The 13,422-nt window shown below is 37.9% G+C and overlaps 3 non-coding genes across 3 annotated transcripts; 1 reads left to right on the top strand and 2 right to left on the bottom strand.

Annotated features, from left to right (window-relative positions):
* Positions 1-5,461: 5,461 nt before the first annotated feature.
* Trnak-cuu lies at positions 5,462-5,534 on the top strand. The gene has a single exon. It is a non-coding gene; the product is annotated as a tRNA-Lys (tRNA).
* Positions 5,535-7,688: 2,154 nt separating this feature from the next.
* Positions 7,689-7,762, bottom strand: Trnat-ugu. Its single transcript has one exon. It is a non-coding gene; the product is annotated as a tRNA-Thr (tRNA).
* Positions 7,763-9,541: 1,779 nt separating this feature from the next.
* Trnak-cuu lies at positions 9,542-9,614 on the bottom strand. Its single transcript has one exon. It is a non-coding gene; the product is annotated as a tRNA-Lys (tRNA).
* Positions 9,615-13,422: the final 3,808 nt, after the last annotated feature.

Here is a 13,422-nt window from a genome sequence, read left to right as displayed (position 1 = left end):
TCGCTGGAGAGTATGATTTTGCTTTGGATAAAATGTTCCACTTAATGGTGTATGGGGTGAATCTATCCTTCAGTGTCCAAATGTACTGACTTAGCGCTGTTGCGTTCTTCTGTGTTGCGTTTTGAAAACTGCTCGTGTGCGCAGTATATCTCGTCTTAAATGTGTTCTCGGTCAAACCAACGTATGTTTCTTGCTTGTTGTTATCGAGTGTATTAACGGTAGCTTGATATATTACTCCTTTCTGCAAGCATTTGCCCTCAAGTGGACATTCAGTTCTTCGTCTACAGTTGCATTCTCTGGGGGGAACGGCGTCTTTGTCTCTGTGTTGTTGAAGTAGAGTTTTGTTATGCGCTGAAATTATTTTCCCAACATTAGGCATGCAGCTATAGCTAATTTTAACGGTGTTTCGATTTATAATTTTGTGGAGAGGGTTGCTTTTGGGAAAGCACTCATCGAGTAATCTGAGGAACTGGTGACCTACGTTGGTTTTCACGTTGGAGCTATATGGTGGGTTGTACCAGGTGATGTTTCTATTGCGGTTGTTTCTGCGTCTGTTGTTTTCTGCTGTTGGGGTGTATTTGAGGTTATAGTTATATCCGCTCTTGAGTAAGGCTTCCTTATATGGGCGTTTCGCTTCTTCAAAGATGCACTCATTCGAAGATATATCAGAAAGCCTTTTATTTATTGTTTTTGGTATACTGCGGATGATATTTGGAGGGTGGTTGCTCTTGTTGTGGATGTATAAAGGTGTGTTGTTTGGTTTCATATAGGGTTTGACTGAGCTCTTTTCAAGATCTAGAGTTACGTCTAAGTAATCTACAGATTTTTTGTTGGCGACTATGGTGATCTTGAGTTTATGGTTTGCAAATATTCTGCAAATATCTTTTTTGATTATCTCTATGGTTCTCGGTGACTCATTGAATGCAGCTAGGCCATCGTCGCGATATAGTCCTATATTGTTGCCGTATTTGGCTTGTAGTTCTGAAAGAAGAAAGAGCCCGACTATTTCGCAAATTTCTGCTCCATCGTAACTACCCATAGTTACATCAAACCGTGATTGTTTTCCTCTTTATATATATATAAATAGAGAATAACTGGTTACTGTCTTAAGAGCCTAGCTGTATTCGCCATTCTAACCTTCGCAGGAGAAAGCCGATATCTTAAGACAGTAACCAGTTATTTCTTTTATCCTACAATCCTACAGGGATATTTGAAAAATCATTATTTATTCCAGTTTTGTGTACACAAATCGAGTATTATCAACCTAGCAAGGATTTTTCCGTATGAAGTCATACAAGATACATGACGTCATTATTTGTAAGACGCTAGCTACATTCTGTCACATTAAAAAAGCGTTTCTAAACTCTAATTCATAAATAAATACTAATATATAAGTTTTGTATTGTTATAGCAAAACTAAAAGTTATTTGTATTTACTGTACTTCAACAAATTATTTAAAGAGTATGTTTATTGAACATCTACTCTGAAATACTCAATCGAGTCGGGCTTATGTTACGTGACCTATAATTTTGGTCAGTGACCGAAACTATAGAGATTTATCTAGTCATCATATCTTGCCAATGTATACAGTGATTGCTGGATAAAAATATATATTCGTTCTGTCCAACCCACCAACAAGACAAGACATACACCCGTTTATTGTGTTCGGTTCTAAGTTACTTCTTTTTTCTTTCTCAAGAAGTTATTAGTTGGTTGACTATCATCACTACCACCTAGTTCAAAATTGGACAAAGAAATGTTACTATACCGGTAAATAAATAAATATAACTGTAAATATAACATCAATAAGGCAATAATAGCATTCCAAATGTCCAAAAGTAATTTACATGCCCGGCTAGCTCAGTCGGTAGAGCACGAGACTCTTAATCTCGGGGTCGTGGGTTCAAATCTTTGTATTATTATTATGATAATAAAAAATGACTAAAATATGTCACATGTGGAAATGTAAGCACATATGGACGTCATAACAATAACAAAACTCCCAGTCGAAAAAAACAAACAAACTAAAAACCCACTTTGAAAAAAAACCCCCCCCCCCCCCCCCCCACCCCCCCCCCCCCCCCCCAAAAAAAAAAAAAAAAAAAACCCCCACCCCCAACCGACCAATAAAACCAAAGAATGAAACAAAACTATTATACAAACAATTAAGTATAGGCCTACAGAACTCAGATCGTTTGTTTGTACGTCATTGTCGACAACGTCATAATAACATTTATGATACAATACATAGTGTATTCAATAAAATGACACAATACATTTTTCATATCGCATACCTTTAAAATGTTAGACCTTTGCAAATTATATGTAAATCGACCAGGTAACACCGTCACAGAACTATGTTTATTGACATGTAAACAACAAAACATTTCAATAACAACTTTGCACTGAAAGTTGTCAAACCTTCTGAAAAACAAAACACAACCCGACCAAAATAACAACAACAAAAAAGAAAAGAATAGGCCAACAGGACTCACACCTTGTAGCGTTAGCTGAAGAGATACATACTACAGGTAATAATGTGACGTCACATGATTGTTTATACGTCATTGTCGACAACGCCATAATGACATTTATTACATACCTATTCAATCTGATAAAGGCCTTTTGAAGCTGTGTAATAAATTTATTTTGTATCGCACATATGTGCAATCTGGACCGGAACTTTTAAATAGGGAATTCCCTTTTGTTTTTACAGCAGTTAGTGCCTTTTATTTACTTAGTCATATATGATTTACAAATGACGTCATAACGTATTTGAAATATTAGATTTAACAAAGTGTTGTTATGACGTTAAATTAAAAACCGTTTTTGTAAAACATAAAAGAAGGTATGTAATAAATACAGAACTTCACATACGTTGTTTTCGCGTCCTATTTATGGCGCTCGTTTATTTTGAGAAAGAATATACCACTCGACCGCTACGCGGTCTCGTGATATATATTCTTGCGCAAAATAAACTCGTGCGTATGTATACAATTGCTACTTGCCACCGTTGGTTTCGTTTTATTGCATTGGTAATAAAGTTAAGTATGCCAAGTACTAGGCTTTTTAAACCAATACCTACACTATAAGGGTTTAACCCTTCAAATTAGATAGCTAGGCTAGTTTAACTCCCCCTCCGTCATTGTATTCAATGCTATACAAGGACGGAGGGTGATGGGTGGTCATGAATGACCGTTGAACTCACTAGAATAGGGACTTAAGACAATAGGTACAACCTTAACACAAAACTAGGATTCACACACAGACTACACGCTCACTGCATCAGTACACAGGGTGCATTGACTAATGATAACAATGCACCCGCCCCCATTTAATGGCCCAGCACGTACTCTAATAAGGAACCGGACAAAAGAATACCGGTTCCGAGTACACAATTGCAATGCACCCGGGGGAAGCTGAACAAAAGAATATCAGCCTTCCCCACCCAAACCCCCAATATTTGCTGCTGGTAACAACTTGGTACTTGGTGATGGAATGGAATGGAAACTCGTTTAACGTGCCCATATCCACGAAGGTTCAGGCACGCCTACCACGGATCCGACCTCTGACTTCGCTATTGGAGGGTTCCGTGGCATGAGGGGGTGGGGGGGGGGGGGAGAGGCAGTTGAGATGATAGGGATAATTTTTGAAAATTTGGATGGTAAGACCAGTGTTCTAAATTAAAAAAAGCAAAAAACAATTACATTAATATATAGAATTTAAATATTTTTGAAGCACCGAAAAAAGGGGTAAAAATAATAAAATATTAATCTTGGGTAGTCAGGATATAGAAGTTAACAATTAAATTAATTGGTGCAAATTTAAGTCGGGCTGGCCAAAAATAATAAGATAATATTACAATAAATTTATTAAACTCTATAAAACGTATGCTATATAATTACTAATTAATAGCCCTGGAGGTTAAGGATTCGCAAAGGGGGGGGGGGGGGGGGGCTTCGAGCCCAATCAGTTCCGCGGTTCAACAAGCGGGTAGGCCCAGGTCAGCTGGACCGGATGGAAGTGCCGAGGAAGGGAGGCCTCCTACCAGGCAATCTACCGGTCGAAACCGCCTTCGCCCTACCGCACCCAAAAGCACCCTACCACGGCGTCCCCCCCCCCCCCATCCCGACCACCCCCAAGTTGTCCATACAGCAAGTAAGGGCTTTATTCACTATGGTTATGATAAGGGAAGGAAGGGAGGGAATGATAGGGAAGGAATGATGATGATGGTGTAAAGCCCGCCAGCCGCCGTCCAGAAAGTTGGTGGAAACGTATCTGATGGTGAAGTTGGTGGATTGATGATTGGTGACTGGTCCCGAGGTGTCCTCTAGGAGTTCCTCCAGCATCCGTGAGCATTATATCCGAAGGGATGCGCCACCTATACGGATGACAAAGTCATTGCTATATAAGCCTCAGGGTCACCCGAGTAACCACTATTCGTAAAACGGGTGTCCCTGAGTATTGGCCAGGCTATCTTTTTTTATTATATTGGTAGTTGGTCGATCAAGTTGGTGATGCCACGACCAGAAGCGGTCAGGCCCTTTATAAGGGCCCTATGGGCAACCTAGGGAGACACCACAGCATCGTAGAGGTCTAAAATTAACGAGCTATTCTCGATTCACTAATATCAAAACCTATATTAGCTCGGCCATTTACCTTTCGACCGACCGTTCAAAATTGCGCCAAATTCCCTCAATCAAAATTGCGCACCCTTTTCTCTTTGGCATTGAACTGCTCCATTCAAATTCCATAGCACCACCACCACCCCCACCCACCTGCTACCGATTTGATCGGGCTGCTGGTGCTCCCTTGCACCTGTCAGTGCAGGCGGTCTCTCCTCTCCCCTCCCCCACCTTTCCTGTCATGGACGGAGGAGCCGGCCAAGGTCGGCTCTTGTGCCCACGACAGGCGTGCGCTACAACAGCTTGTTCTGAATGTGCACGTAAAACCCTATGACATGACATGACAAACTCGTGCAATAGGAAGCGAAAACAACGTATGTGAAGTTCTGTATATTTATGATACAATACGTAACATATTCAATAAAATTACACAACTAAAGGTCTGTGGCATCAAATGAAACAAATGGAAACAAATGATATTTTAGACACAGTAGCTGGCGACCATTTAGTTGTGTTTTTCGCATACTTTACATACAGTCCTCTCTATATTATATAAACAAGGGAAGGCTAGAGGACACTCAAGCTAATAATATGTTTTATATATATATATATATACGATCTGCCCAACCCACCAACCAGACTTATAACCAGACATACACCACCAGCTATTTGTATTCGGTTTTAAGTTACTTAAGTTCGTTGACTATCATCACACCCACCTAGTTCAGAATTGGACTAAGAAATGTTACTATAGCGGTAAATACATAGATTTAACGGTAAATATAACATCAATAGGGCAACAATAGCATTCCAAATGTTCAAGAGTAATTTATATGCCCGGCTAGCTCAGTCGGTAGAGCACGAGACTCTTAATCTCGGGGTCGTGGGTTCGAGCCCCACGTTGGGCTTATCTTTTTATTATTATGACAATCAAAAATAACTAAAATATGACACATGTGGTCGAAAACAACAAAAACCACAAGCAAAAAAAAAAAAAAAAAAAAAAAAAAAGGACCAATAAACCCAAAAAATTAAACAAAAGACTCATACAAAAAATTAAGTATAGGTCTACAGGGCTCAGATCTTGTAGCGTTAGCTGAAAAGAAACATACTACAGGTAATAATGTGACGTCACATCATTGTTTGTACGTCATTGTCGACAACGTCATAATGACATTTATGATACAATACGTGGCGTATTCAATAAAATGACACAATATATTTTTCATATCGCATACCTTTAAAATTTTAGAACTATGTAAATCGACCAGGTAACACCGTCACGGAACTATATTTATTGACATGTAAATAAACAAACAAAAAAACGTACTACAGCGACACTCCAGAATTGTCGTATGCATTCATAACCACCAAAACAAAACATTTCAATAACAACTTTGCACTGAAAGTTGTCAAACCTTCTGAAACACAAAGCACACAACCCGACCAAAACAACAACAACAAACAAGAAAAGAAAAAAGAAAGAAAAAGAGAAGCAACAGCAACAAACAAACAAAAAACCAAACCAAAACAAACTAACAAAAACCAGAAAACAAAATAAAACATCAACAACAAACAACAAACAAAACAAAACAAAAAAACATACACAAAAAAGCAACAATAACAAAGAGCAAAAAAAATAACTAACTAACTAACTAACTGATTGACCAACAAAAAAATATATACCCCCCCCCCCCCCAAAAAAAAAAAAAAAAAAAACCCAGTCATTAGTTTAAAAAAAATGTTATGCATTTATAGTTTATTTTTATGTAAGTACATATAGGCTAGCTATATTCAAAACGAAGTCATTTTCGTTCAAAAAGATACCGCGTCATGTAACAGCTAGGTTTCGTTTTGCATAGGGGCGTCGTGTTTCTTCGTGCAGCGTTGGTACTGGTTAACAACATTAAGTATAATGCCATGATTGGACACAGAATAATCAAACTAAAGGTCTGTGCCATCAGATTTAGGAAACAAATTATATATTAGACACAGTAGGTGCCGACCATTTGTTAGTCTTATTTTCCGCATTAATTACATAGAGTCCTCTCTATATTATATAAACAGGAGACAGCTAGAGGACACACGAGGTAATATTATATATATAGAACGATGGAAGTACTCCATCTGCCCCCCCCCCCCCCCCCCGACACCTCCCCCCCCCCCCCCCCCCCGTTATTTGTGTTCTGTTCTAAATTATTTTCTTCTCCTTTTTCAAGAGGTTATTCGTTGGTTGACCAATATCACTACCACCTTGTTCAAAATGTTATTATACCGGTATTTAACTTTAATAAAATTAAATAAATAATAAAATAAATAAGGCAATAGCCTCTATTAGAAATTCGACCGGCCTCGGTGGCGTCGTGGTTAGGCCATCGGTCTACAGGTTGGTAGGTACTGAGTTCGGATCCCAGTCGAGGCATGGGATTTTTAATCCAGATACCGACTCCAAACCCTGAGTGAGTGCTCCGCAAGGCTCAATGGGTAGGTGTAAACCACTTGCACCGACCAGTGCTCCATAACTGGTTCAACAAAGGCCATGGTTTGTGCTATCCTGCCTGTGGGAAGCGCAAATAAAAGATCCCTTGCTGCTAATCGGAAAGAGTAGCCCATGTAGTGGCGACAGCGGGTTTCCTCTCAAAATCTCTGTGGTCCTTAACCATATGTCTGACGCCATATAACCGTAAATAAAATGTGTTGAGTGCGTCGTTAAATAAAATATTTCTTTCTTTCTTTTTGTTAGAAATTCGCGAGAAAAAATATGCAGAGTTACGTCCCCTAACCACTAACCACTTCCGGCGCGTTCCGATTACTTCAGAGATCGCCGATGGCCACAGTTGTTTGTGAATCTTCAGCTGGGATTTATGCATGCCAGTCCTGGCATCATAAATGTCCCCAGCTATGCTTTAAAAATAAAGAATGATACAGGTAAAAATTAAGGTCATATCATTTATTTAATGTAATCAATATTTTCATATACAATATTGCGCTGAATTAGGACACCCGAACCCTGCTGTAGGGACAATAAGTAAACTATTATAAAATTGATAAATAAAAAATAAAGGCTCCAGAGGGATTCGAACACTCGACCTTCTGCTTACAAGGCAGACGCTCTAACCAACTGAGCTATAGAGCCTTGCTTGCTTTCTTTAGCTTGCACATGACTACTAGTTCAAATCAAATTATAGGAATTTACTAACCAGCTGATACATGATATGACCAGTCCTGTCACACGTGTCACCAAATGCACGCATAGCCATGTTTAATCCGCTATTTAATGTTAGGTGCACATTAAATTTTAACCCGGTGAATTTTAATATGATAATATGCTTCTATCGTTCAGCAATCACTTCGCATACAGGCCACTTCTCCAATGCACACCCACTTATTGTCCCTACAACAGGGTCCGGGTGCCCTAATTGTATATATTTATACAACATTAACAAGTAAAGGTTATTCAATCATTCCTTTCTTCAACTTATTTTCGTGCTTATATCCAATTAAAGTTCAAGCACGCTGTCCTGGGCACACATTTCAGCTGTTTGGGCTGTGTGTCCATGACAGAGGTTTAGTTGTTAGTGAGAGAGTGGTCTTACACCTACCCATGGAGTCGTTAAAACTCGCTCTCTAGTCTAGGCAGTTATGTAAATTTGTAATTTTTTTTTGCTCAAGTCAGTAAAATGTATTTCTTTTTATTCTTAAGACTATCCAGAATTAGAAATCCATTGGTAGCATTTTTTTTCAGTCATTTGATCATGGCGGCCATCTTGAAATTCAAAATGGCCATCATTTTGGAATATTTTACATATATTTTGATCCCCAGTTAACACAGAAACACAATTCTTGTATCTATTTATATTTATGAGAGCAATGAACTCGCTGATAACATTTTATTTAGTCATTTGGGTATAATTCCAATCTCTAAAAATCCCTTTATTATAAACCCTTGGATTGGTCAAATTCGTATCACGTGACAATAAAAACTGGCATTCATAGCACCATGAATCTCAGTTTAGCACTATTTTTGGCTATACAGCCGGAACTAATTTATTGATGGCATTTTTGTAGTCATCCAATCGTGACAGCCATCTTGAAATTCAAAATGACCACCATTTTAATGTATTTTTCATATATCGTAACTTCCGGTTAAGGCAGAATCACAATTATTTTTGTATGTACATTTTTAGGATCAATGAATTAAAGGGCAACATTAACAAGTAAAGGTTATCCAATCAATGAATCATTCCTTCAACTAATTTTCGTGCTTATATCCAATTAAAGTTCAGAGAGAGGAAACCCGCTGTCGCCACTTCATGGGCTACTCTTTTCGATTTGCAGCAAGGGATATTTTATATGCACCATCCCACAGACAGGACAGTACACACCATGGCCTTTGTTACACCAGTTGTGGAGCACTGGTTGGAAAGAGAAATAGCCCAATGGGTCCACCGACGGGGATCGATACTAGACCGACCGCGCATCAAGCGAACGCTTTACCAACTGGGCTATGTCCCGCCTCGATACGTCAATAACGTAGGAAGGGATCTGACTCAGTCGGTAGGGCGCTCGTCTGGTGTATTTGGGGTCATAGGATCAAATCACCTCGGTGGACCGAGTCTCTGACTGAGTTTTCTCTCGTCTCAACCAGCGCCTCACTGCCAGTATATCAAAGGTCGTGTTATATGCCGTCCTGTGTGTGGAAAGACTATATAAAAGATTCCTTGCTGCTAATGAACCATTTTAATGGGTTTTCTCTGAAGACTGACATCCAATGCTTTAGTGGTGTTATTAAATAAAACAACAAACTCGTGACATATTGAATTTAAATATGCTCTAGTGGTGTCGTTAAACAAACGCACTTTAAAAAACCCCACTTTTTTATATTTAAGTAGCTAAACCAAAACAACAAAAACCAAGCCCAACGTGGGGCACAAACCCACGACCCGGAGATTAAGAGTCTCGTGCTCTACCGACTGAGATAGCCGGGCAGATGACATATCTTGTACTATAAACTCTATCGAATAATGGGTTTGTTGGTTCTATTTGATACATGTGTTTGCTCGTTCGTAAAATATTAGTAATGATCATGTAAAAGTCGAATTAACTTACAGTTACAAGCACGCCTCATGATAACTCGTTTACGTAGGAAAAATACAAACAGCAGCTCATGTGCCTTGTAGAAGAGGAATGCTAGTTTTTGTCTGAATGAATCGAAAATAACCGAATCTGGATAACAACGTTTATTCATATTTGGGGATCAGGGGCCAAAGCATCGTAAGTTTACGTCTGCGACTAGCAGTTTTACCGAGCATACATTTACACGTGTTTGTCATCTATTACATGCAGAAAATAATTATTATTAATTACATTATTATGGAGCATTTTAAGGACGAAAATAAATGAATTATGTGTATTTCTAACTATATTTGTTGTACTATAACAGCAGTAAGAATTGTGGTTTTGTCGTAGATTGACGCTTACGTGCAAAACTAGGGTTACGATGTTTTGTTAAATTGCCTTTTTTGAAGGTGCAGGCAAAAAAACAAAAACAAAAACGGAACCATTTGCGTTGTCAAAAACGGAACCAAATTGGCTATAACGGCTTGCTATAAATATGAGATGATGCCATTTGTTAATTGTATGTTTAAGCCAGTGAGTATCTGTTTGTGAGATGGGGTGGGTTTGAGAGATCGTGAGAGATGGTGACTAAACGTGTCTTCTTAAGCAGAAAAGAATTTCTATTTTGTACATTAAAGGAGCTCAGTCACGGATTTAGTGGGCCTTGTTTCTCTAAATATGCATTATAAATGAAACTTACATTCATTTGGAATACCAAACCTAGTTATTGTATGATCCAAAATATTTTAATTGAACTACGATGGAGGGATACGCTTATTTGTTAAAATTTGGAGCTCTTCTTGTGATGAGACATGAAAAATACGGAAAAATCACATCTCTGCTCTCCAAATAGCCGTTGTTTTTCTCACAATTATGAACAGTACCCATAATTCAATTTTTTTTTAATAATAAAATATCAATAATAAGTGTGATATGGTGGTTATGTAGATGGTTCAATAAAGTACTTTTAGGTACAAATCAAATGTATATATTGTCATATAATACCTTGTTGGGTAAATAATTAGGTCAACCATCTGTGACAGAGCGCGTTTAATACTATATATTTCTTTTCCGTTCAGGAAAAAACCTCAAAAAACCCCCAACTAAACAAAAAACATGATCCGCAAACTTATATAAGAACGGCTTCGCCGATTCACAGTTTGTGGGTGATTGTTTTTGGTTCATACCCCAATACGCCTGTAAAACAAATAATAGACAATCCATAAACAAAATTAATAATACAAATATCACTCCCAACGTGGGGCTCGAACCCACGACCCCGAGATTTAGAGTCTCGTGCTCTACCGACTGAGCTAGCCGGGAATAAAAGTTCTTTGTGCCATATTTAGCATTCTATTTCTTTCTTTCTTTTTTTCTGGCGAGAAGTTGCTCAGTGATATTTAGAGCGTTTGCCCTGATGCATTGCGTTCTCGGTCCATGATCGATCCCCGTCGGTCGGTCCATTCATTGACGTACGGACTCTGATTTGCGTAGGGGAGAAGGCTGATTTTTGCCAGAATGAAACGAAATTACTGCCAAACAGTTAGTATATAAGGATACAAACTAATCACTACGCATTATTGCATGGATTGTAATTAATTTTCAGGGTAGAATGATGGAAATGGGCTACATGGTAAAAAGGCCTCAGGTTAGCACATTTTGCCAGAATATAGGCCTATCTATCGGGGTTTTTCCCGAATTTAAGGTATTGCTCATAACCGTATATTTTAATTGAACTACGATCGAGGGATACGCTTAGTTTTTAAAATTTGGATCTCTTCTTGTGATGAGACATGAAAAATACGGAAAAACAGACTCGTAGTGATGAGGCTATATATACGACAACCGTATAACGTATTTTTGGATTTTATATCAACGATCGCCGTGTATAGAGACTTGGAAAATGAGGGCCGGCTATATACATGACAAATAATAAAAAATATATTATTTCATGACGAAAATAACCGCGAATACGCTGAAATAAAATAATAAACAGTCGGAACATAAACTCACCATTTATTATTATTATAGTTGTTATTATTATTATTATTATCAGGCGCGTGTGCAAATTATTTTGACTGGTTCACAAAGTGGTATTTCGGTTTTAATGTATAGCGTAAAAAAACAGTGTACTGTTGCAAGTTTTGTCGTCCAAAGGTTGGCTAATTATTACTTAACCCAGTTGAATCCAGTTCTACATGCAGGGACAAGTTCAGACTGCCGTTTGTGCGTGTGTGCACGCACGTTAATCTTGCATTTTTATAGCCAAAACTCCTCCAGATAAAACACCGCCCCTCCACCCCAAAAAGGTAGTAGTAGGCTAATAATAATAATAATAATAGTAGTAGTAGTAGTAGTAGTAGTAGTAGTAGTAGTAGTATAATAGGAATTGTGTATTATTATTATTACTATTACATGTATTATAATGTTGGTAAAATCACGTCACGGTGGGGTGGGGTGGGGGGGGGGCAGTTGTTACAAAAATATTACATAAATTTAGAGGGGGACCCGGGAGTGGTCTCAGATTTACTAGTAGCCTATAAAAAAAATGTATTTTGAGTTTTATTGCCCCATGCAATTTTGAGCATTTGAAATGTGACTAAATACAGCAAAATAACCTTTTAGTCATATTTATTTACGGTAAAATTGACTTTTTTTTACAAAACTTACGTAAGCAGCCTCAAAATTGCAATCAGTGAAAAATTATTAAGTTCTAGCCCTGTTGTTAGTTTGTGTACTGTCCGTAGTTAGTTTCTCTTTCAGTTAATCTACCTCAGCCGCTGATAATTTGTAATTGTTATTTTTATTTATTCATCATCATTATTATTATTATTTTATTATTATTATTATTTATAATTTATAATTAATTTTTTGTTAGTACTGTAGGGACAATATGACGCTATTCATATATCTATGGAAAACGTACACAAAAGGGTCCGACTAAATTCATATACTCCCCCACCCCCTAACATTTCAGAAAATGCAGTGTTCGTACAGTACTTGGTATGTATTCCTCCTGTTCCAGATGGTTCGGTAATATGGATCAATCAAATACATGTACTTATTTACCGCCTATATACATTTTTGCTGTGAATATAGCCAGCCCTCGTTAGTGGAGACTATAGACACGGCCTTCGTATATATAGTCACAGCGTATATAAACATGTAACAATTCCTATCCCAAGTCAGCTGTTATGGCATATTTTGTATAATAATGAATTTTACAAGGTAGAAAATGACGGTGTTTGTGATCCAGATGTTTAGACTTTTTCGCGTACGACTAACGATAAATTTACCTATGGATGCAAAGGCCTAACTAGTCGGGATTGTTGACGTTTAACATGCTTCTGTTACTAAAATAAATTAATGTATAAGCTTATTATCATTCAGTACATGTTTTTATTATTTTTTAATAACTTATTTTCCTTGGGTTTTTTTCTCTTTACCCTACGCCGCAGAGGACGGCCAAGCGTTCTCGTTACACGAGCTTGGTAAATCGTTTTGGCACTGCGGTTATTCGGGGAATGCCCGTCACGTGACTCAAAATAATACGTCACATCTCTTCTCTCCAAATAGCCGTTATTTTTCTCAGAATTATTATGGACCGTACCCATAATTCAATTATTTTTATAAAATATCAATAATAAGTGTGATATGGTGGTTATGTAGATGGTTCAA

The sequence above is a fragment of the Gigantopelta aegis genome, chromosome 9 (genome assembly GCF_016097555.1).
Source record: "Gigantopelta aegis isolate Gae_Host chromosome 9, Gae_host_genome, whole genome shotgun sequence".
Classification (NCBI taxonomy): Eukaryota; Metazoa; Mollusca; class Gastropoda; order Neomphalida; family Peltospiridae; genus Gigantopelta; species Gigantopelta aegis.
The sequence above is the reverse complement of the archived record's forward strand: the minus strand, read 5'-3'. Positions and strand labels throughout refer to the sequence as shown.